General features: G+C 45.4%; 1 long non-coding RNA gene across 1 annotated transcript in view; it reads left to right on the plus strand.

Annotated features, from left to right (window-relative positions):
* The first annotated feature begins 864 nt into the window (after positions 1 to 864).
* LOC137860166 (uncharacterized) overlaps positions 865 to 21,277 on the plus strand; it is a 37,186-nt gene continuing 16,773 nt past the window's right edge. Inside the window, exon 1 of the long non-coding RNA XR_011098755.1 lies at positions 865 to 1,117. This is a non-coding gene — a long non-coding RNA (uncharacterized lncRNA). The remainder of the gene's footprint in view (positions 1,118 to 21,277) is intronic.

Raw genomic sequence — 21,277 nt, forward strand, 5'->3', positions numbered from 1 at the left:
ACACTGCCGAGGGGGCCAGAGCCGCTCCACTTTGCTGTTGGAAGAGACTGCTCTTCATCTGCTAAATTATTTTTTTCCAGCAACCTGAGCATTTAAGTAATAGCCTTTCAAATTGCATATCAGGGTATTGGAGGTGCATGCATCAGGGCTCAAATCACATTATCGATATAGTAATATGCCCAGGGAGCAGAGTTATTCACGCTCAAGTCATTGCTGTGTTAGGAGTAACAGTATTTAAAAGTCTAGTGCTGGATTAAGAAAACAACTGAGTTAATAGGAGGCTTATTTAAACCATGCAAGCCAGCTGAGAGAATAGGATCAGTCCAATTAGTTCCAGAAATATATCTGTGTAATGTTTCCATCAGCTAACGAGGAAGATAGAAGCATTATGTCACTGCCATGCACGCTGGGTGCCTAAATAATAGTTATTTTCTCAGATACGTATTAGACAGTAACTACTGGCAGCTGCTAATTAACCCTTTCATGTGCCGACACACTTGACTTGCTCCTGCCCCTGCCCCTCTTCTGCACTGTTCCCCCAGGACGTGACCTGGTGCTGCCTGGGCAGCTCCCTGCCCATCCTCCCCCTCCTCCCAGGAGCAAGGCTGCTTTCCCTAAGCTGCCACACCACAGGTTTGCTTCCTGCAAGACATCTCTTGGTCATTTGTCCCCCTGCCTGCCCTTCTTCACTTTGTTCCTGCCACCCTTTCTCCTGCAGAAGAGGAGCCGAGCTGTGAAACACCACAGCTGCAGCAGCCAGGTGGGCTGCCCCGACACAGGCAGTGCACAGGTGGGGTGGGCTGTGCCTTGATCTGTTCTGCTCCTGACTCTGCCTTCTTGTCCCACTGTGGGGAGAAGGTGCCCCTTGCATGAGGGAGTTTCCCCAGCCCCAGGTGCAGCACATCAGCTGCGGGGCCTGCCCGCATCCTAAAAGGAGGTGTGGGGGGTGCTGGTGCTTGGTTTGCTTCCTTTGCTACCTGGGCTCCAAGCAAAGAGTAAGCTGCAGGGCACTGGTCCTGGTAGAAGGTGTAATAAAGTGGGGTTTTGTGCTGGAGCAAAATGCAGATATAGAAAAGAAGAGCGTAAAATCATGAAACTTACCCTAAACGTCTGCAGGGTGAGTGTTTCTGTTATTTTTACATTGGCTGGGCTGGTCTAGGGTCTCAGTAGGATTCTAAATAATGAATAGTGTTAAAACTGCCTTTTCCTTGCTTGAAGGGAGCCTTTGGCAACACGCATGAATGGGAGATGTAAGTAAAATGAAAACTATTACCTCTTATTAAAAAAGGATAGGATTGAGGTTGTTTTAGAACGTAATCGTGCTGTATAAACGTGTGAGGGTTGTACATGCTGTCTGAAACATTCCTCAGTTTGCTGGGAAGATAACAAGGTGTTGGAGTGCTTCTCTCTTGATTTAAACTGGTGGCATTGTGCAAAATGTACTGATTTGAATTTATGTGATATGTGGTCCAAAAGTCATAAAAGTGTGAGCTATAATCTCAGCATAGTCATTGCGGTGACTAGTTTGTATTACTGTAGGCATTACTTTACTATCATAAAGGATAAATAACTAACATCAGGTAGATGTATTCAGAGAAAGTTTGGAATTGGGTGCCACGAGTGAATCCTCAGTCCTTGGTTCAGCTACCCATGGATTTCAGAACAAAGCAGTGCCAGTCTGTTGAGATTGAAGCATTGCACATGGACGGATTTCCTACTTATGCTTCTATTGCTTCAAGAGATTTTTTTTTTTCCTGTTCATTAATACAAGTCCAGGCAGCTCTGAGGCATTCACACAGGAGCACCAGGCCCAAGGGGTGCTGTTGCTGGCAGTGGCTGCAGCTTGGTGCTGGTGGCACTGGGGCCGGTGCCTGGCCCTCTCATGAGGAGGGGGCTGCCCCCAGGACCCCCGGCTGTGGGTGCTGTGCCCCCCGGTGAGCTGCCTGCAGCCAGCCAGGGCTGCCTGCCCCTCGTGCTCCTGCCCTGGTGGGTGGGCACAGCCTGGTGGCTGCAGCTGTGGCCTGCCCAGGGACAGAGACCAGACCTCCAGTGACAAAGCACACGAGGTACGCTGGCTATTAGTGAATTATTTACGGAAAGCATGGTGGCACTTCTGAGGAAGCATGTGTATTTGCAGCAAAAGCGTTTGTAGTCTCTGATTGCCATCAGACAAGTCCTTCTGTTTTGATACTTGGGGCTTACGGTCCTCTTCCTTTTTGTAACAGAAACAACGAGAGTGATTTCTGCCTTGTCCTTCTTTGCGAATGTGCTTCCTACTCAAACTGGTATTTGCAATCTTTGTGCAAAGATATTTTTCTCAGCTGAGCCTAATCCTCCCCACTTGACTTTTTGAAATGCCAGGCATCTCGGTGATTGAAGACAAAGAAGCTAAAGGTGCAGCAAGTGTTTCTAATGACTGCACTTTATCAGCCAGCAGAGATCGTTGCACAATGTGTGCTTAAAAATGCAGGGGGTAGCACACTGCTTAGCTGCACTTGGGTCCTGCTTTTCTAAATGCTTGAAACTGCATTGCAGAGGGATGCATCAACCTCCATCCAAACCAGTGATGCAAATTGCCCTACTTATCAACCACAAGACTTCATGAATATAGCTATAAAAATAATAACAAAAAATGTCAGGAACTTGTTCTTCAGCAAGCTGGCTGAACAAACGAGCAATCTGTTTTCCACCTGGGATATATGATCTACATCTAAAGAGAGCTCGCAAAAATGTTTTGTACGTATATCTAATTAGCTTATTCTTTTCTCTGAAATGCTCTCATTTGGGATGGGAGAGATACACTTTGACAACTCATTTGCTGTTAGTTAAGTCTGTGTTATCTACCTTCTGCAGATGGTGGAAGTGTGAAAGGGGAAAAGAGCACTTATTTGGCTGGAAGAGGGGATCCCTGGATAAAGGTTCATGGTATGGGAAGCTGGAGGAAAGCCTCTCCATGGTCTGTTTTTGCCTAATATATATGAATGGTATTAAAGCCCTGTGAGGCTGGCAGCCAAATGTTCCCGCAAATTTTGGCAATGTTGATCTCTATTGTGAATCACTGGGTAGTTAGACAATCTCAGAATGAGAATTGTTGGTTAAAAATGTCTCCTTTTGATGTGTTTCTCCATAAACTTCACATCGTTGGCAAATGTGCACTACGTTGTTTGTTACAAAGACTATGAGGTGCTAGAAGATCATGAAGTTTGCTCTGAGAGAAAACATTGTTCATCTCTGGATCTAGGTAGAGAGTGAGTTGTTCACTCCTGTTCCACGTGTATTCCCTGGGCTCCTGGCACCTGCTGTGCCCCTGAGAGGCTGCACGTCCGTCAGTTCTAATGTCACTGCCAGGTTTCTCCTCAAAGCCTGTAAGCACTCACCCGCAGGTTCTGCAGGTCAGTGCTGCAACTCAGTCTTTTTGTAAAACATTTTAAAAACAACTCTGAAACAAAGCTTGTTTGGGTGAGACACTGGAGGAGTTTCTTTTCCAAATGATGTGTTGAACATTGCCAACCTTGAACCTTCAGACACTTCAACTGCAGTAGGATAGAACGCCAACAATTAGTTGTTGGGGGTCATTACTAAAATGAATATGGTATCACTCGCAGGTTAACAAATAGAACTGATGGCCATTCTTTATCGAAGGCTCTAATTGAATAGAAACAGGACAATTCTGTGTGACTCTTGCCTCAGAGGAAAACTTAGCCATGGTGGAAGTTCAAGTGCAGAACAGCATGAAAACATTTATCCTCAGCTTGTGGCAGCTGAAGATAAATATTTTATTTTTCATCCCTAGTTTCTTTCTCAAGTATTGCCATTGTAGAAGCTAGGAAAAACAAGCAAACAAACAAAAGGTATGGCACTTCTTGTGACTTGATGGTCGGTCCAAGTGCCCGGCCTCCACCAGTGCTGAGAGCTGGCTGCGGCACAGCATCCTTCGTGTGGGGCCGCTGGTTTGTTCCAGGAAGCCGGGTCTGTTGAGATGGAGGTGACTCTTACTTGTGGTGAGACTGTTGACAAGTTGCTTCTAACTGCTTAAAGAATTTGTTTTTGTGACCTGTTAAGCATCATCTTGAATAAAAGGAAAGCTGTTTCTGGAAAGATGGGCCTGATGTTTTACAGCAAATATAACCCATGTTCACCTTGATTCTTGCCAGAAACAAAAACATGATAGCTACTCTCAGAGGAAAATAACACTTTCTTTTCCCATGAGATTGATCACTGTGCACAATGTATTAACAAAGAATATATATTAAGGAAGGGAGAACATGAACCAGAGCCCCTTGGTAGTTCCCAGTATTCAAAGCATTGGAGGAGCACAGCAAGTGTGTCACAAGCTTCAGCTGTGCTCTTCCCACAGGTCAGTTTAATCTGTTATGAAAGTATTGGTTTTTAATAAGACACAATGGATTGATATGGGGCTTTCTCATGTGGCGTGAATTTTTCCTCTCTAAATATATTCAAAAATCAGCTCTGTTTATCACCACCAAACTATACCTACCTACAAGGAATCGTGATAAACTACTTTTTAATGACATGCTTAATCTAATAATTGTAGGAACAAAGCTAATAAAAAGAACCTTTTGTTTTGAACAACACGGATTTAATATATTGGAAATTAAAGTTTGAACTTAATGGAGAAAGTAATTTAGATGTAAACAACTGGTCTGAGCCAAAAGCCTGGGGATTTGAATAGACCATCATACATCACAGCGAACGCTTCTAAAATCAGCTGGGTTGTCTGAATTCTTCACAGCAGTTCCCAACATGAACAAACCAATCTGCTCTGGACCGTGGAAGCAGAGTGCAGCCTTTCTAAGCTATGGCATGCCCTCTGCTCTTTGGGCTCTCACCCAATAAATTTTATAGGTTACTTCATTTAATCAGCATAATTAACATGAAATATGCGCAGGTTTAGATGTTCATGACAAAACAAATATAATGTGCCACTGTATGTGTGGATCACTTTTAAATGGCCCATCAAGAGATAAGTATTAATGCATGGGAGGTTCAACTTCCCTCTCTCCCTTCAATGAAGTCTCCTTCCCAGTAGAGTTTATTGGAGAGGGATATGGAGGAGAGCCCACTTTTTTGTTCTACAAAATAATTAAACAATAACAATCTTAAAAGGTCAATGTTCTGCACTTAATTACTGTGGGCTGGAATGAGGATCGCTCAGAGCTCGTTCTTGTGACATGCCAGTGCAGGCAGGGCTCCAGTCTGGGGTTATTGCTCTGCAACTGATGCTCCGGTGTCTCTGCATGTCCTGAAGGCACCATGAGCAACTATACTGCCTTCCTGCAGCCTTCAGACCCTCAAATTTCAGGCAACAAAGGAGCCTGTGCTCAGTTGCTGGTCTTATGTGAGTGTGATGGGGTTAAAACTGAGGTTTCATCCTGGGCAGCTGCAGTAGGAAGCAGCTGTGGGTCTGCTGATCCCCACCGATGTCCTGAATCCCCAGGCTGCAAACGCTGGAGGAGACCTGCGCTATGGCTGGAACTTGACCGAGGTTATTCAGGAACTCCTTGCTATCCCTTCTGACAGTCCAGCTGTTTTTCAATCTGTGTATCTCATTATTTTGGAATGGGAAGTTTAGAACAAATTACATGGTAATTATAGCTCTGCTTAGCATCTACGTCTTTAGACTGTTGCACTCAGGAATAAGACTGTCAAAGCTATGTTAACAAATGAGAATGTGTCACAGAAAAAAGCTCTTCCTTGTATACATTTCATATACAATTTATATCTTCTAAGATATTTTGGCTAAGAAAATGATTCCTGCAGAATTTACCCTAAGGAAAAATATGTAAATATTTATGGTTGAAGTCAACAACGAAACATGAATGCCAGGGTAAGATGTGTGGTTTCAGTAAGTGCCATTGGCTGCTGTATGAATAGCCATCTTAAAGCCCCTTTAAAGAACGACTTCAGGAAGAAAGGTAGAAAGCATTATATTAACAGTTAAATGGGTTAAGCTGAGCTCATGATCAGCTGTGTATTATTTTCCTGGGTACATATGGTTAGAATTATGAGGTCAAGGGCAACTCATTTCTGGCATGATTGTGTTTCTTTGGTGTAAGGATTTTTTTCCCCCATCTAGTCAACTGGTTTCAAATTACAAAGAAATCTAGCACAGAAGAATAGATGTGCATGAAAAATATCTTCAGCACAAGTTAAACCTTTATTGAAGTATGTAGATGCTGCTGTGAAGCACAGAACTGAAGGAGATCCTCAGCACTGCTCGTGCTTTGTGGTGTCCACAGTTCCTTCTGGCTGTGGCTGAGACCACAGGAGCCCCAGGCCAGATCCTCAAGCCTGGAAAGCTTTGTTTGTGGCTGGACAGCAATCAGCTCTGTGTTGTATTCAAGTGTGTCGCATAGGTATAAACCTGTCTGGGGGTTGGCAGAAGTCTGTTTTGGATAACTGATGTGCTGACTGGGGGAGTTGATTGGATCCTTTTTGCCATTCTCAGATACTTTCCCCCAGCCCGTACCACAGCTGGGACCGTGCCTGGAAGGTGCGAGGCAGACCAGAGGGAGGTCAGGGGAAGCTGTAGCAGCTCCCAGGTGTAATCCTGTAGCATCAGCTGTGCCTCTCACTGTGCTCATTGTGATCTGAGAACAGCAAGGGGGGGGCATACTGTGTGTGATTTGCGCACTCACGCAGGCCCTGCTAAACTGTAGCTCCTTCTCTTTGTATTGCTGTTTCACACAAATTGCCATGTGAACTAGTTATGCCTCTGCAAATATTTTCAGCACTGAATGATGGTGTACAATGAAAAAGGAGCAGTGTTACATAAAAACTCTGAACTGGGAGACCTGCGATCAACTCAGACAGAGGCATTTCCCGTAGTAAGAAGGTAATGACGAGGTGGAGCGCTGTACCTATTACACATGGTAATGGGGAAGTTGTTTGCCAGTAGTCACAGAGACAGAACTGAGAAATGCAGATGTTGTGGGCCAGCTTGACTAAGCTCATTTCCAAAGCACTTTCTTAGCTGGATTGTGGACTTAAGATAAAGACTTTATTTTTAACGGGCACTGACAAAAAAGCGATGAAGGTGAAGATGGTCTGAATGTTTCATCTCCCATGGGGCTCAGAGCTAAGAATTAATGTGAAGATGGAAGCTGTCAGTTGTTGGAAATTTTAATGGACTTTTCTGTCTTTTTTTTTTTTTAAGGAGACAGATATATAATTCTTTCTTTTGAAAACTGATCCCTTGTCCAAGAATGGGTCTGGTCTTCTAAATTTCTGCTTACATTACACAGAGAAGACAATTGGATTATATGAGCTTAACAAAATAAACAAAAATAAGTCATCTGATGTAGCCCTAAGGCACAATCAACTGTAACAAAGCTATTGTGAGAGATGTCTTAAATTCTAAATATTATACAAACTCCTTCAGTCCTCCATCTTCTTGCAGTTTATGCTAGCTACATTTTTAGAGTACTTTGGAAAGGCATGTATATGGCTGGATATTTTCATTTATTTTTGCGTCTGTTTTTGTAAATATAAATGTGGTTTTATATCAAAGAAATAATTATCAATATTTTCTATGAATGCATACCTGCGCTATTCATCTCTGAGTTGGGGTAATTCCCACCACTGCTGCAGGAAGCAATTTCTGTTTCTCTGTTTATGGATTAGTATATAGCTTTCCAGGGGACTGTTTTTGTGTAAGTAGAATAAATACGTACAAATTGAGAGCTCTAAATATTTGAAAGACTAAAATATCTTCTCACTTTTTCAAGTAGTTTCTCTCAGTAAATGCATCGCTGGTGTGTGCACATCCTCCCTGTTAACTCTTGCTGTGTGAAGATCTCCGCTGGCACCGAGGTGGAGAAGGGTTAATGGCCCAGCACGCTGCCTGCATAATGCAGCCCAGAGCTCGCTTAGGAAATGTGCTGTTTGTTTTCCCCAAGATGAAGTAAGTGCTGCAAAAGGCTTTTATGGCTCAATCCCTAGCTCAGCAATCTCATCTTGCACTTTAATATTAGTTTACAAGCTGCAGGTAGTGAGTGTGTGCTGGAGGCAAAACAAACAGGTACTGCATTAGAACAGGTGGGAGTGAGCACGAGCTGAAACATCTAGAATCCACGCAGGGAAGGCTGCACCCGAGGTCTTCAGGGCTCCCAAACACATGTTATTGGTACAAAACCCTGTACCTTGAGTCTTTGGAAGCTCACCTGCTGCTGAGTGATGAAGAGAATGGGATTTCTGAGAGAAATTGCATCTTCCCTTTTATACAAAGTTAAAAGAAGGTTCCTATAAGTACTATTGCATGTGATCAAAACAGAAACTTATTCAAATCAATTCCATGGATAATTGCAGCAATCGTTCCTTACGTTGTTAGGCAGTGCTTTGCCCCCACACTAGCCATTAGGCGTAGCCCTCTCAGCATCTAGGGAGGCAGATAATGCTTGCTCCCTTACGAATATCTTGCAGCTGCCAGTCAAACAGATGTTTAGAAGGAAAATACAGTCTGAATTCAGTGCCCTGTGCTGCTGCGTGCGGCCCCAAAATGTCCCTGAGCGGAGCTGGCTGGCGGGAGCTGCCCCGCTTTGTGTTGGTGCTGCTGGGCACCGTGCAGAAGCAGGGTGCTGTGTGCCTGCCTCCTCACCTGGTGCACCCCGTGGGTTTGATACGGTCTGCTTAACTCATTAAAAGCTCGTTGCTTTCCGTTAGTTTAAGGATGCAGTCATCTTTGAATACAGTGCAGAGAGAAGTAATGTACTGCTGGCTTGTTTTCCTGAGAGGTGTTGAAGTGCTTTTTGGGTACCAGGTAAATACGCTGTGCTTGGGCTCATGCTCAATGCTGATCCCAGCTTGTACCTGCACTGCCAAGCTTGATGCTTGTAAAACAATGTTCCAAACAAGAAGTTTTTATTTATTGACGTGTGTGCTCAAACACTTAGATGCACACAGGTGTCCCTTCAGGCTGCGGTGGGTCCCATGGACAGCCGGGAGCCATGCACTGATGCTTGTGGGGCAGTGCCGTGTGGGCTGGGAAGAGAGCAGCCCTGCCAGCAAGCCGTGGGCCCCAGCTCAGCCTGCCCGTGGGCATGGCTGGAGAGCACTTCTTCCTGCAGGTGCATCGGTCCTGGTGCTTCTGCAGCTGCAGGGCACAGCAAGTTGGGGCTCACTGTGCCTGGTCCTGCTCCCCCTGGAGCTCTGCATCCACAGCCCTGAGCACCAGGCATGCGGGAAAGTCTGAAATTTAACTGAGCCTCCAACAAACGATAAAACAAAAATTAAAACATAGAAAAACCAGCGTACGAAAGCAGTTTGCCTGATTCCACAGCCTTTGTTCATAGATGGTTTTATTTAGATCTGCAAGTTAGTCTAAAGCGATAAAAGCAAAACACTTGCTGGATAAATCACAGCACCAGAGCTGGGACTGTGTGAACTCTCCAATTAAACTTGACAACTCCTTAAAAAATTTAATCCCACAGATGCAATATGACAATTCCCAAAGTGTAGAAGGAGTGTGGTATGTTATATTCAGCTGTTTCTTCGTAGGACTGCCGAGTCTGCATTGTGCTTAACAAGTAGAAGGTGGAGAAAATTCAGTTAACACATTGACACCATATGTGAAAGCCTGCTCATGTCACTAGGGTGTAAATTAAAATAATTTGGAACTTAAATGTTTACCAGTGGGCTTTATTCTCCTTCCATTTTCTAACTCAATAAAGACAGCATCAGCAAGATTCAGAAAGCCTTACAGGAACTGACAACTTCTCCAGTTACCAGAAGATTTCAAGGAAAGAGGGGGGGGGGGGGGGGGAAACGGGAGGGGTTAGTTCTTACCTGCTACCTGACAACTGTCACTGTGCTTTAAATACTCCTTAATTTAGTTCAAGTGTTCAAATTAAACTTTCCAGTAGCTGTAGTTTGCTTTCTCCCCAGGTATTCAAGATGTTCAGCACTGTGATTAATTGGACAGGCATGGCTTCTTATATTTAGAGACCACTTGAAAGTGGAAGTGAGAAATGAATTCTGCCAGGAGGGTTCGGGCTGTTTTTATGAACAGAGCAGATCAGATGGATATGAAAACAACTTTCCAATTTACAGGAGCCCATCTCCTCGCTGGTTAGGCCAGCACTGCTGCTATGGCTGCTGCAGGGCCATGTCCCTCGTGTGCCCCCACTGTGGATGGGCAGCAGCAGGGCTGAGCCCCTCTGGGCTGAGCAGCTGCTGGGGGAGAAACCGAAGGGGGCATGGAACAAAAAGTGGTTAAAAATGGGGAGGGAGTTTCCTATATTCAAGCATTATGAACGGGAAGGAATGCGGCTGTTTCTTTACAAAGGTTTGCCAGGCACCTGAGGCAGACCCCGTAAGGAGTCAGCACGCTTCTGTGCTGAAACACAGCAACACCAGGGGCAGGGAAATGACCATACTTGGCTTTTTGGTTATTTTTAAATGAGCAAACTACTTAATCTGAAGTAAGATGCTGTATCACACCAAAAACATGCTCAATAGGCAAATACACCTCAGTTTTTTTCCTTGCTATATCTGCTCTTCTACACTCATCCCCTGACCTTGACTTCTGTAGATACCTCCCAGTTGCTGTGGAAGTACTGCTGGGTCTGGTATAAATGCTGTGGAGTTTGGCAAGCAGCACTGAAATCTGTGTTCAGATTAACGTTCAATTTATAGTTAGAAGTATGGTGAAATACCCGGAGTCCTAAGTCTTTTTCTTCCGCGTGTTTATTTTCAATCTTTTTGGGGGTTAAATGATAAGGATATACTTGTCATGGAAAGTCAAGCATAGCAACCATGTGATGAAGTGAGACATAAAATAATTATGACTTTGCATATTTATGCAAGCTCAAAAACTGTTGCTGAACACTTATTGCAACTCGTCCTTTGTGCTTTCTGCAAACAGCTATTGCTCCATAAGGTGTGTGTAACTTGAAGAGCATCAGCTTGTTGATCCATCTCTGTGTAGTGTAATGGATGTAGCAATACTTCGCATAGCTTAGTAACCAGGGTGATTTGCATGTTTGGCATGGAGAAACTAACCTGGAGAACTTGTAAGGTATCCTAGGCTTAAAAAGATAAAACAAAAACAGTTTCCTGAGCCCGCCTCCTGCCTCCTTCCTGGCTCCTGCTCTCAGCTGGGGCTGTGGTGCGGATGAGCCAGATGTTGCCTGTGCTCAGCAGAGGTCATCTCTGCCTGCCCTACTTTCTGTGGGTCCAGCTCGCAGCACGCTCTGAAGCCAGGCATTAGGGCTCAGCCCTCGCGGGGCACTAATCCTCTTGTCGAGCTCTGAGCGAGGCAGCAGCTGCTGCCTTCGCTTTCTGCAGCTTCCTGAAACCCTGCGTCCTGTGCCCGGGCAGACCTGAGGTTTGGGTTGGCATCAGTAACAGGGGGTGCGTCCCTAGCCAGCCCCTTGGCTGGAAATGGGGCCACGAAGTAATAAGTGACGTTAATCCGATGTTACTGTGGCATCTAAAAATGCTCTGAATTTTTACATGCTTACTGAATAATCGCAAGAAGCGTGCTTTTGCAGTTGGCTGCTTATTGGTACTTGCTGGTGGCTCCTGGGGACGGGTGCTGGGGCAGGCGCTGGGGCACCGGCTGTGTCCCATGGGGATGGGGACAGAGGAGCAGGAGGCGTAACCCTGTTCTGCAGAGTGAGCTGCTCCTGCACTTAAAGTGGTTTGCTGCTTTTCATCATGTTTTGCAGTATGTCAGAGCAGGGAATGCTGCAGAACTGACCTCCCCATGTGGCCAGGCTTCCACCCCGGAGCGTGTGTCCGTGCCCTGGCCAGGGTATGGGGCCGGCAGGGCAGCCACCAGCCCCGCACGTGGGGCTGGTGTGGTTTGTGCACTGAGGTAGCAACAGGTGGCAAAATGTTGGTGGCTGAGTTAATGCATGGCAAAGTCAGAAAAATGGAGGGGAGCAGAGAACTGAGGTAGGTACAACACGGTGATGGAGATCCTGCTCGTGTAATCCTTCCCAGTGCTTACTGGCTGTGTGGGGACCTCAGGCACTGGTGTGGGAATGTGGCCATCTGAGAGCACCCCGGAGAGCCTGGCCCTAACTGGCAGCCCTGTCTGAGCACTGGGGGCCAGGGCAGGGAAACAAATGGGCTTTAAAGATCTTTATTTTTATTTTTCCCCTCATGGGTTTTTGCACGTGTATGCATCTTGTATCTTCTAAGGGTGCTACTCAATGCTTCTGTGGCAAATGCCACTGTACCCCATTTCAGACTTAATTTAAATGTGAGGTTCCACACTGACCTTACTCCAAAATCCCTGTACATCTTCCCACGGCATGCTGAAGAGCAGGCTGACACATTCTGCATCGCCGGGACATTTTTGTGTCTATACTCAGGGTGATTAATTGCTGTAACCTACACTTTTTAAATGCAAAAGCAATTAAATAAATCTTTTTATGTACACTCCTTTTCATATGAATCAATAGATGCTAAAGTGTCTCTAAAGCCTTATTTATCTTGCATTAAATCAACTATAATTGTAGAAACATTCCACAGCATCTGTGATCCGAGTGCTGCTGCCCCTTCAGCTGCTGTTCAGGTGCAAGGTTCCCATCTCACCCCTGTGGCAGCCAATTTTAATGAGCCTCCGTCACAGACATGTAGCTGCTGTGGCTGTGCAAGCTGCAACTAGCCGGAAACCAGAAAATAGGCGAAGGGAAAGCCTGAATGTGTGCTTTCCTCACTGCATGTTTTTAAACCTTGTTGACCGTAAATCGTTTTTTTTTTTGGAGCGCTGAGCGAAGTTCTGAGCCTCGCCTCCAGCTGTGCCCCCGCTTACTGCCCACACACCTCTCCTGGGCATGGGGAGGGCTGGCAGCTTTCCTGTGACCTGGACCTGCTGGGCTCCGGTGCCTTCTGTGAAACATCTGTACGTGGTGCTGGGCAAACCGTGGCTGTGGTGAGGCCAAAACCAGACACAGAACAAAAACCCCACCTCTGGTGGTATTAGAGCAGGAGGCTGGGTGCATCTTCTATTGAAGCTAACAGCACACAGCTGCCAGAGGTGCTGGAAAGGGCAGGTGTCTGTGCTCACAAACTCTTCACCTCTCACAGTGCAGCAGCTGCTCTGAAAATACACAGATCCGTCTTGTCCACTGAAGACACATGCACTGAAAAGCCCTGTTTACTGGGTAGGTTTTCTTAGAAATCTTTGCAAAAGATAAAGTATGCATTAGCTTTGACAGCAATAACCAGTATTGGAAGAAGAGACGAACTCTGTAATTGTGCTTAATGCCAGCGGTGTGCCAGCTCGGTGTACTGGGCGTTGGGGCAAAGACTGGGGAAGGGGAACGGTGTGGATGTTTGGTGAGCAGTATGTGGGCACCGTGCCCGGGGCGCACCCCAGCCTCCTTGTTCCACCCTTTAATCACAGATGCTGTTGCCTTTCAGTCCTCCTGGTTCTTCCTTGTCCTCTGCCTTTGCTACTCCATAACACTCTTAGGATGGGTTTCATTAAGCACAAGGTGCTTTGTTCCCTTAAAATCTGTTTATTTCCCAAATTTGGCATGTGAGCTGAACCTCTGCAGTAAAAACTGTGCTGTGCCTCTGGTCATGACCCGCAATTCTGTGTAGAGTTGGTCAAAAAGGTACACGCTGTTCTGGCTGTCTCTGGGCCACGATCCAGGAAGCTGCAGACCTATATTTTGCTTCATCTTTGTCTTCTAATATGTTGGGAATTTCCTTCCTAAATAATTGGATTTAGGCCCTAGAAACAAAGCAGCCATGGCAGCATGGAGCTTTGCGAGCTCACTCATTTTGCTTTGCGGGCAGGCTGCTCAGATGGGATGTTTGCTTATACACGCAGACACCCCATGGTTTAGAGTTCTCAAATATTACTATTTAATATCATATGAATTTTAGGGGAAAAATAATCTTAGATAGAAAATACATAGCATTACCTCACCTTAGCAGATAATTGACTTCATGTGACACCTGCAAATCGAAGCCTTGCCTTGTGGCTGTAGCGGGACACCTGGCTAGAAAAGGCTCAGGGCAGCCACTGGATGTGCAGGATGAAGCTGCTACCTTTGAACTCAGCTTTTGCACTACCAACTGGGTGGGCAGAAATGAGGCGTGCATTTTTTTTAAACTTCTTGTGTTTAATTTTCTTAATATGGTGACTGCTTTAAGCAGTCTTCTGAGTTCTGGCATCTGAAACACACAATGAAGTGATACTAGGAGGTTTTCAAATAATTTCCATTATATAATTCTGGCATTGTATGCTACATGCTTATTTGTATTTCTTAATAATTCCTGTCTTCAGGTGTGTTCAGAAATTGTTGTACACATTTTTATACAGATATTGCTAATAACTTCAAATGTTGTTAGCATTTTTGCAGTCCTGAAATGTATGAACTGTTATTTTCACACCTTTCCTGACGTTCTTCTTTGAACTGATGAAGGCACGTGGGAAGCTCGGTGAATGAATTACACAACATCTCTAAACCTCGCGTAGGCTGACTCATCAAATGCTCAGTTTCTTTACTACATAAAGCACTGCATCTCCATGAAAAAGTGAAGAACCAGCTCAGTCCAGCCCTGCCAGAAGGCCTAAGGAGCCTTTCTACTCAGCCAGTAAGAAGCCAGTACTTTGTGGTTAATAACTTATTCAGTTTTAATCCGTGTGAGGCTCTGGCTAGAGAAGCTCAGATGTCTCCAAGCACGGGCCCTGCTGAGGGTTACCCAGGGCCGGGCAGGTGAGGAGCTGGCCTGGCCACGGGTGCATATGGGGTGCATTTTCCCTTTGCGTCCAGAGGGAAACACCTGGGAAAAAGCTGTGGGAGGAGGGGAGTGGGCACTGCTGCCTGCTCCCTGAGGGACGCGTGGTCCTGGGTGCCTGCACGGCCACTCCTGGTGCCAGCCAGAGCAGGAACATTGCCTCGGCACAGGGGTGATGGTGCTGGCTGCCCCTTCCCGGGGCAGGACCTGCACAAGGAGGGAAGGTGCTGGCTGCAAAAATCAGGCTGAAACATCAGCGCTGCTGCTGCAGAGCTGCATGAGCCTTCCTGCAGCTGATAGCCCACAGTAAACTCGCCTTGGTGCTCTGATGAAAAGTCCTTATATAAAGATAACTCTGCACACAGGATGCTTTGAAACAGCTCTGCCATGTTGCTATCGTGTTGCTTTGATAAATAATTCTTTGTTTTTAGGAAATTGTCTGATAGCTCAGTATCTCTAGCCTTTAAATCCTGCCAGAGTGGGCTGTGAATTCCCAGGCTTATTGGAAATGGGGTTAACACGCAAGACCCTGCCCAGAGCTTGAGTCCAGGAGTTGGTGGATTTACTCTGTGGCAGTAAAGCTGTGAGACATAACAGTTTAGGAGCAACGTCAGAGAAAGAGGGCTGAGGTATAGCAATAAGAATGTCCTGTGCAATTTTTCCATGTCTAATATGCATGGAAGTGTGATAGGACCACAAATGATTTGGACATGACTTTTTAATACCAGGCTTATGCAATTTAGATCTTGAATTCAGCAGGCAAACCTAGGAGGTGTTGGTTTTCCTTGCTGTTTAAACTCTTAGGGGACTTCTGCTTTGCATTATCACATGCAATTGTGTACTTGAGGCAGCTGAGTCTCTTTGCACTCCCAAAATACAGCAAAAATCCTTCAAGACTGAAATTGGAACTGATAGAAATATCAATGGCTTAAAAAAACAGCTTATATGTCTGCACTTCTCTGTGCTAGATAATAAGTAGGCTCCTGGTAGCAGGAGAGGAATACATGAATATCATGTCTATATATGCTTTAAAAAAGCAGAACCAACAGAAAAGCCCTTTGGGTCTCTGCCTCTGATCTGAGCACACCTCGGCTGAGCTGCAGCTGCCTGGATTTCTCCAGTTCATCAGGGGTCCTGCAAAACCCCGCTGCATTTCAGCCCCCAGCCCTTCCTGTACGCTGAGATAAGCAGCCCCAGAGCAGGGTGCGTCTCTCCAGCGTTTGCTGAAACACTAGGTTTGCCTGTATGTGGGGGACAGGATTTGTATCTGTGATCTTAACTTCATCTTCCCTGTTAATAACGATTCCAGTTTTCCTTTTCCCCATGTAGTAACACTTACCTGTGCTTATCACACAGTCTGTGGTTGGGCAGGGTGAAGGGTGATAGGGCTGCTCTTCTGCTGGTCTGGCTCAGATGTAAAAAAAAAAAAAAAAAATATATATATATATATACATATATTTAATGAAATATATATTTGCATGGCTCACTTTATATTTAAAGTAGTGGAGAGGATTAAGACTTCTCCAGAAGTTATGATTTTTAGCCTGTAGACTCATCTGCACTGATGGTCATACAGTATTATCTTCTTGTAGCAATTTATGTAAATGTGACAAGATTCAAATTGTTGCCTTAGAGTGCCAGTATAATTTTACTGTATTTCCCTGATTGCACATTATTCTATGTTCTTCCAGAGAACTTTTGTTTTATCTCTTGAATGATAATTGATATCAGATATTCATATGTTGTTCATCATTTGTGTTTCTTCTTCAGATCTATCAGAGAGAAAAAGAGCATCTCCCTCCAAATTTGATGCTAAGAACGGAAAGCCTTTAACAGTTTGAAACATGCTAAATCACATTCTACAAAACAGATATTACTTATTTTTAAAACTAATTTTGAAAAATGTTTATTTTTTCTGTTGATAGATCTTTGTTTTTTAAGCTTACTTGCCAGCTTGCAGTATGTAGACGTTTCTCATGGATGAAAATTCCAGAGGATGCTCAGAGGATTTTACTGAAGTAGTCTTAAACACTCTTGTTGTAAGCTCATTTCATATTATGAAAGTGAAAAAAACAAGTTAATCTTGCTGTGAAAGGGAAGTATTTTGCATTTTACTGAAATTATATGCAAGTCCCCTAACAGTGCAGGCAAATAACTGCTCAGGCATTTGCAGAATTGATTGTTTTCAGCTACTTTAGTTCCCAGCCAGGCATCTGAACTGCTGGTGGAAGTGGTTGCTGCCCTGCCAGGGGTGCAGGAGCTCGCACAGAGGGTCTCTGCACCCAGCCTCCTCCCCGCCAGCCTGGGCTCTGCAGCCCCAGCCTGCAGCCTGGCCTCCACACCCTGCTCCGCTCCTTTAGCCTGAGGATACGCAAACAGAAAACAATGTGTTTTTTCACTCAAGTGCTAGGAAGCTAACTTTCATGTATACAAACTGGTCTCAGGGTCTCAGGGGAAAAAAAAATATATATATTTTTTTTTTGCTTGGAAGTTGCGTTTTCTTTCACTTTGGCTGTGGTAAGGAGATGCAGATTAGTGAGGGAGAATGCAGACCCGATTCATCCTGCGCTGGATTGCACCGAAGCCCTGACACTGATCTCCTTTGGCAGAGACAGCAGTGAGGTTTTCAGTGAAGGAGATGGCAGCAGTAAATCAGGGAGGATTGTCAGAATGCTAAACCAGTTCTGCGTTTGGTAAAATGGATCAAACTCCCTGTACCTGTTTTCAAGATGCTGAGCAGTGTTTTGGTACCTGTCATCTTCTGCTCCTCTCAGTCCCCTCACTGCTGGCACTTGTTGTGGTGGATCCACCACTGGCTTTGTGTGTTCACAGAGCACCTCCTTGCACACCTCCGTGCTGTCTTGAATTGCGTTCTCTGGGGATGCTGTGCGGTCCTGTTGCCAGTGTCGTGCTTCCCGAGCAGTTATTGCTGCTGTTTTCCTGCCTACAGCAAAGCAGCAGATTGGATTTAAAATAGTTCATTTGGGATCTTTTGTTTGTTTACCATTATATATTTTTTCAACCACAGCTGAAGGCAGCACATGTAAGTGTAAGCAAGCTCTTTTGCCTGAGAACACGAACCTGTCTCGCTGTCACCTCACCTCGCTGTGCCCCTTACTCCTGGCGGGCTGTCCTGGGGCTGGGCATGGCGCCTGTGCCTATGCTCTCCTCCATACAGTGCTGCTCACCCCCAAATCCCTGGGCTTCTCCCTGCCATGGTTTTCTCCTCCACTCTCATGCTGCAGAATCTTGCTTTTCTGGTCTCTTAAAAAAAAAAAAATCTTCGAATTCTCAGAGCAAACGTTTTCTTGTCTGCCGGTGTCCACTACAGTCATATTTCTGGTATCTCGTTGCCCTGGCATGTCTTCTGCTGCATCTCCAGGGAGCCTTTCCCTCTGCCCCTTAATTTTTCTGTCTAAGCAGAGTTTTTTCCCTCCTGTGCCAGCTGCCCATCTCCCACAGGGCTCACAGTGCCCACACCAGACCTGTGGGTCCTGCACTAAAGGGGCTGCGAGGCTCGCTGCCAACAGCCCAGCTCTGGAGGAACCCTGGCTGAGCAAAGCACGGGAGGAGTGTGGGGTTCCTTCTAAAAGTAGATACTAGTCATTGAACAAGCCCACAGACGAATCAATAGAAAACAAAAGTAGATTTGTACTTGCCTATGTATGGACCATTTACCAATGTTACTCTTAATCAATGTGGGAGGGACCATGAAAAAGATGGGGGTGGGAGGGATGGGGAACCAGGAGGACACAGCAGTAAATCAGTGGGAAAATAATTAATTTACTCCTCTTAGAAACAGATTTTTAAAACTTTGGTTTTAAATCTTAGTTTTTCTTATTGAAAAAAAGTAAGCAGTATTTGATGCCTGTTACTCAAAATCTAGACTGGATGGAGGGCCATTCATAGACTTGCATTTTGTGTTTAAGATACTCCTGCTGCTGCCAACAATAAAAAATAAATTATAGACTCAACTAGCTGAAGGAATTTACTGGAGAATAGATGTTTCCATGCTCTGTACGCATTCTCTGAGCTCAATTTTAAACACTGAGAGCAAACCAACAGCAAGCCAGCTCTGTTTTCTCCTGCAAACCCTTACTCCATATGAGTCACACTTGCTTTCCTTCTCCATTTTCTTCCCTTGTATAAAAACATATTTATTTATGTCTCATGTTTCTGTGATGGTTTCATAGGGCAGTGTTTAAACCTTGGAAGCTAATAGCTGAATGACGTAAAAAGATAAGTTACTCTCAGTTCTTCTATGTTGTAGAAAAGCAGGATGTCATCCACTGAAATGACTGTTCAAAGCTTTCACATATTTAAACGTCTTATTTTTCTTATCTAGCATGTTAATTTTGTGTGGCCAAGGTCACAACTTTTTTTATTGCAGATCTTTGTTTAGTCTATTTCTTGTTCATTTCAGGTCAGCAGCCACTCTCAGCATCTGTCAGTAGTTAGCTGGCTTTCTGAAGGCATGTACTGTAAAAGCGCACTGCCATCTCTGTGTCTGGGTTCTGTGGTAGCTTGTGTGATTATTTACAGTGAAGTACTAAAATTAAGGTATAAATTAAGTGAAGCCACCTCCAAAGTTGGGAGGCTGATAGCAGTCCCAGAGCTGTCATAGCTGAGCGGGTCTGAGTAACCTCGCTGAGCTCAGCAGCAGCTTTATATTGCCTCTGTTTCGGCACTGGCCGGAGCGAGGGACACGGCAATTCCTTTCCAAAGAGATTTAGGCTCTTTCTTTCCCTTATTATAATAATTGAATAGTATTTAATTACAAGACTTTAAGTGAGTCTTGCTCCTTCCCATTAGCTGATTTATTTGAAATACCACGTTTCCACCCACAGTGCCAGCGCAGTGGGCGCAGACCTGGCTCCTGAGGCTGGGTGTGCACCGGGAAGCTGCTGAGCAAACGGTGGCACACAGGCAGTGCGGCTGCACGTGGTAATGCTCAGCGTTCATTATGCAGCCTCTCACGTGCAGCATCCTGAGGCTTTTTACCTTTTCCGTTTGTGCCTGAGCTATATTCAGTAATTCTACAAGAGTCTGCAGTTGTAAACAGTATTTTGAGTCTTATATTCAAATATATGCATTTAAGCACGTAAACATCCTCACCGTCAGCTGCGTGCGAAGAAATAGTATCAAATTTCTCTCCTTAGAGGCTTGGTGCCAATGTGCTTGCAAACTTCAGAACCGAAGACATGTTCCTTTTGTAGAAACCCCCCTCAGACTTGGGAAATGTTTCTCTGCCTGCAGCCTCCTGCCACTGTGCAAGGAGGAAATCCAGAACCTGTCCCTTGCTGGCATGCAGTTTTGTGGAGAAAAGCCACCCTTGCTTTTATTAATTAGGGTCAGTAGACTCCATCTGAGTGCTGCTGAGTGGTTGCTGGCCATCCCCTCACATCAGGGCCAGCTCCTCCAGGGCCCAACCCACCCGAGGCCTTCCCCCTGCTGTGGGAGGCCATGGCTGGCTCCAGGGGCAGGGGGCGCAGGCTGTGTCCTGGGGCTGTCACCCCCACGGCACTTCTCCAGCCACGTCCCTGTGGCAGTCTCTGGGGGTGAAGCTGTGTGGAAGCTTCTCCTGAACATACCAAGGCCAAGCCTGACAAAGCTTCATGTTCGTGGATGGTGCTCCATCTTGTAAGTACCGTCTGGTGCCATGGGGTTAACGTGTGCCTTTCTGAACCTCCTTACCTGAGAAATTCCTAGGTAAACGTGTGAGTGAGGGCACCCTACAGGACTCAGAGCACTTGTTGCTTCAAGGCTGAATTCCCTTTAGAAGCCCCCTCCACACACACACACGGTGTTTGATGTCAGTACCTCTCCTCAGAGGTTCCTCACCATGTTGGCCCTCGCCCCCCTTTGCTGTGGCTGCCACTGAGAATCACGTTGTGCTCTGAGAGGTATTGCATGCTGCTTGTTGTTTCCCTTGTGCGTGTTGCTTCTTTTGGGGTTGGAGATTGTGAATAACGGGGAAAGAATTATGCATTAAAGCGCAGGTACAATTTGTTTCCCACCTGAAGGAGTAGGGTCTTTTTCAGTACTCACTAAATTTTGGGAAGATAGGGCTGAAGTGCCTTGTGAAGACTCAAGGATCTGAGGATTTTCACTAACACTCCTAGGCTTTATAGCTTAAATGATGGAGTAGGGGCAATAGATAGACAATTTTCCACGTAGTCTGTTCAAATTCTCTGAAGGAAGCCTGAGATGGACAATTTCACTTTTACATCTCACTGGTTAATTGGTTGCTCTTCCTTAAAATTTTACAGTGCAGAGTTACTGTAACTCGCTTGCTACCAAGGATTCACAAGTTCAGTGTTTTCGATTCTTCTTTTATACATACACACTGCGCCTCTGCTGTTGTTTTGCTGCTGCTGGTGGAGGTCCCCGTTCTCCAAGATGAGTGAATACCCAAGTGTTAGTGGTTGAACTCCGATGACCTTTTTTGTGGCTTGCTTGTGTGCGTGTGTATACGTTCAGTAGAGAAATGGAGTCCGTATTGATTCCCCCCAGCACTCCCACTGTAAAACCAAAGGTTGGAGGCAGTCTTTGCAGC

This window comes from Anas acuta, chromosome 8 (genome assembly GCF_963932015.1).
Source record: "Anas acuta chromosome 8, bAnaAcu1.1, whole genome shotgun sequence".
Taxonomy (NCBI): Eukaryota; Metazoa; Chordata; class Aves; order Anseriformes; family Anatidae; genus Anas; species Anas acuta.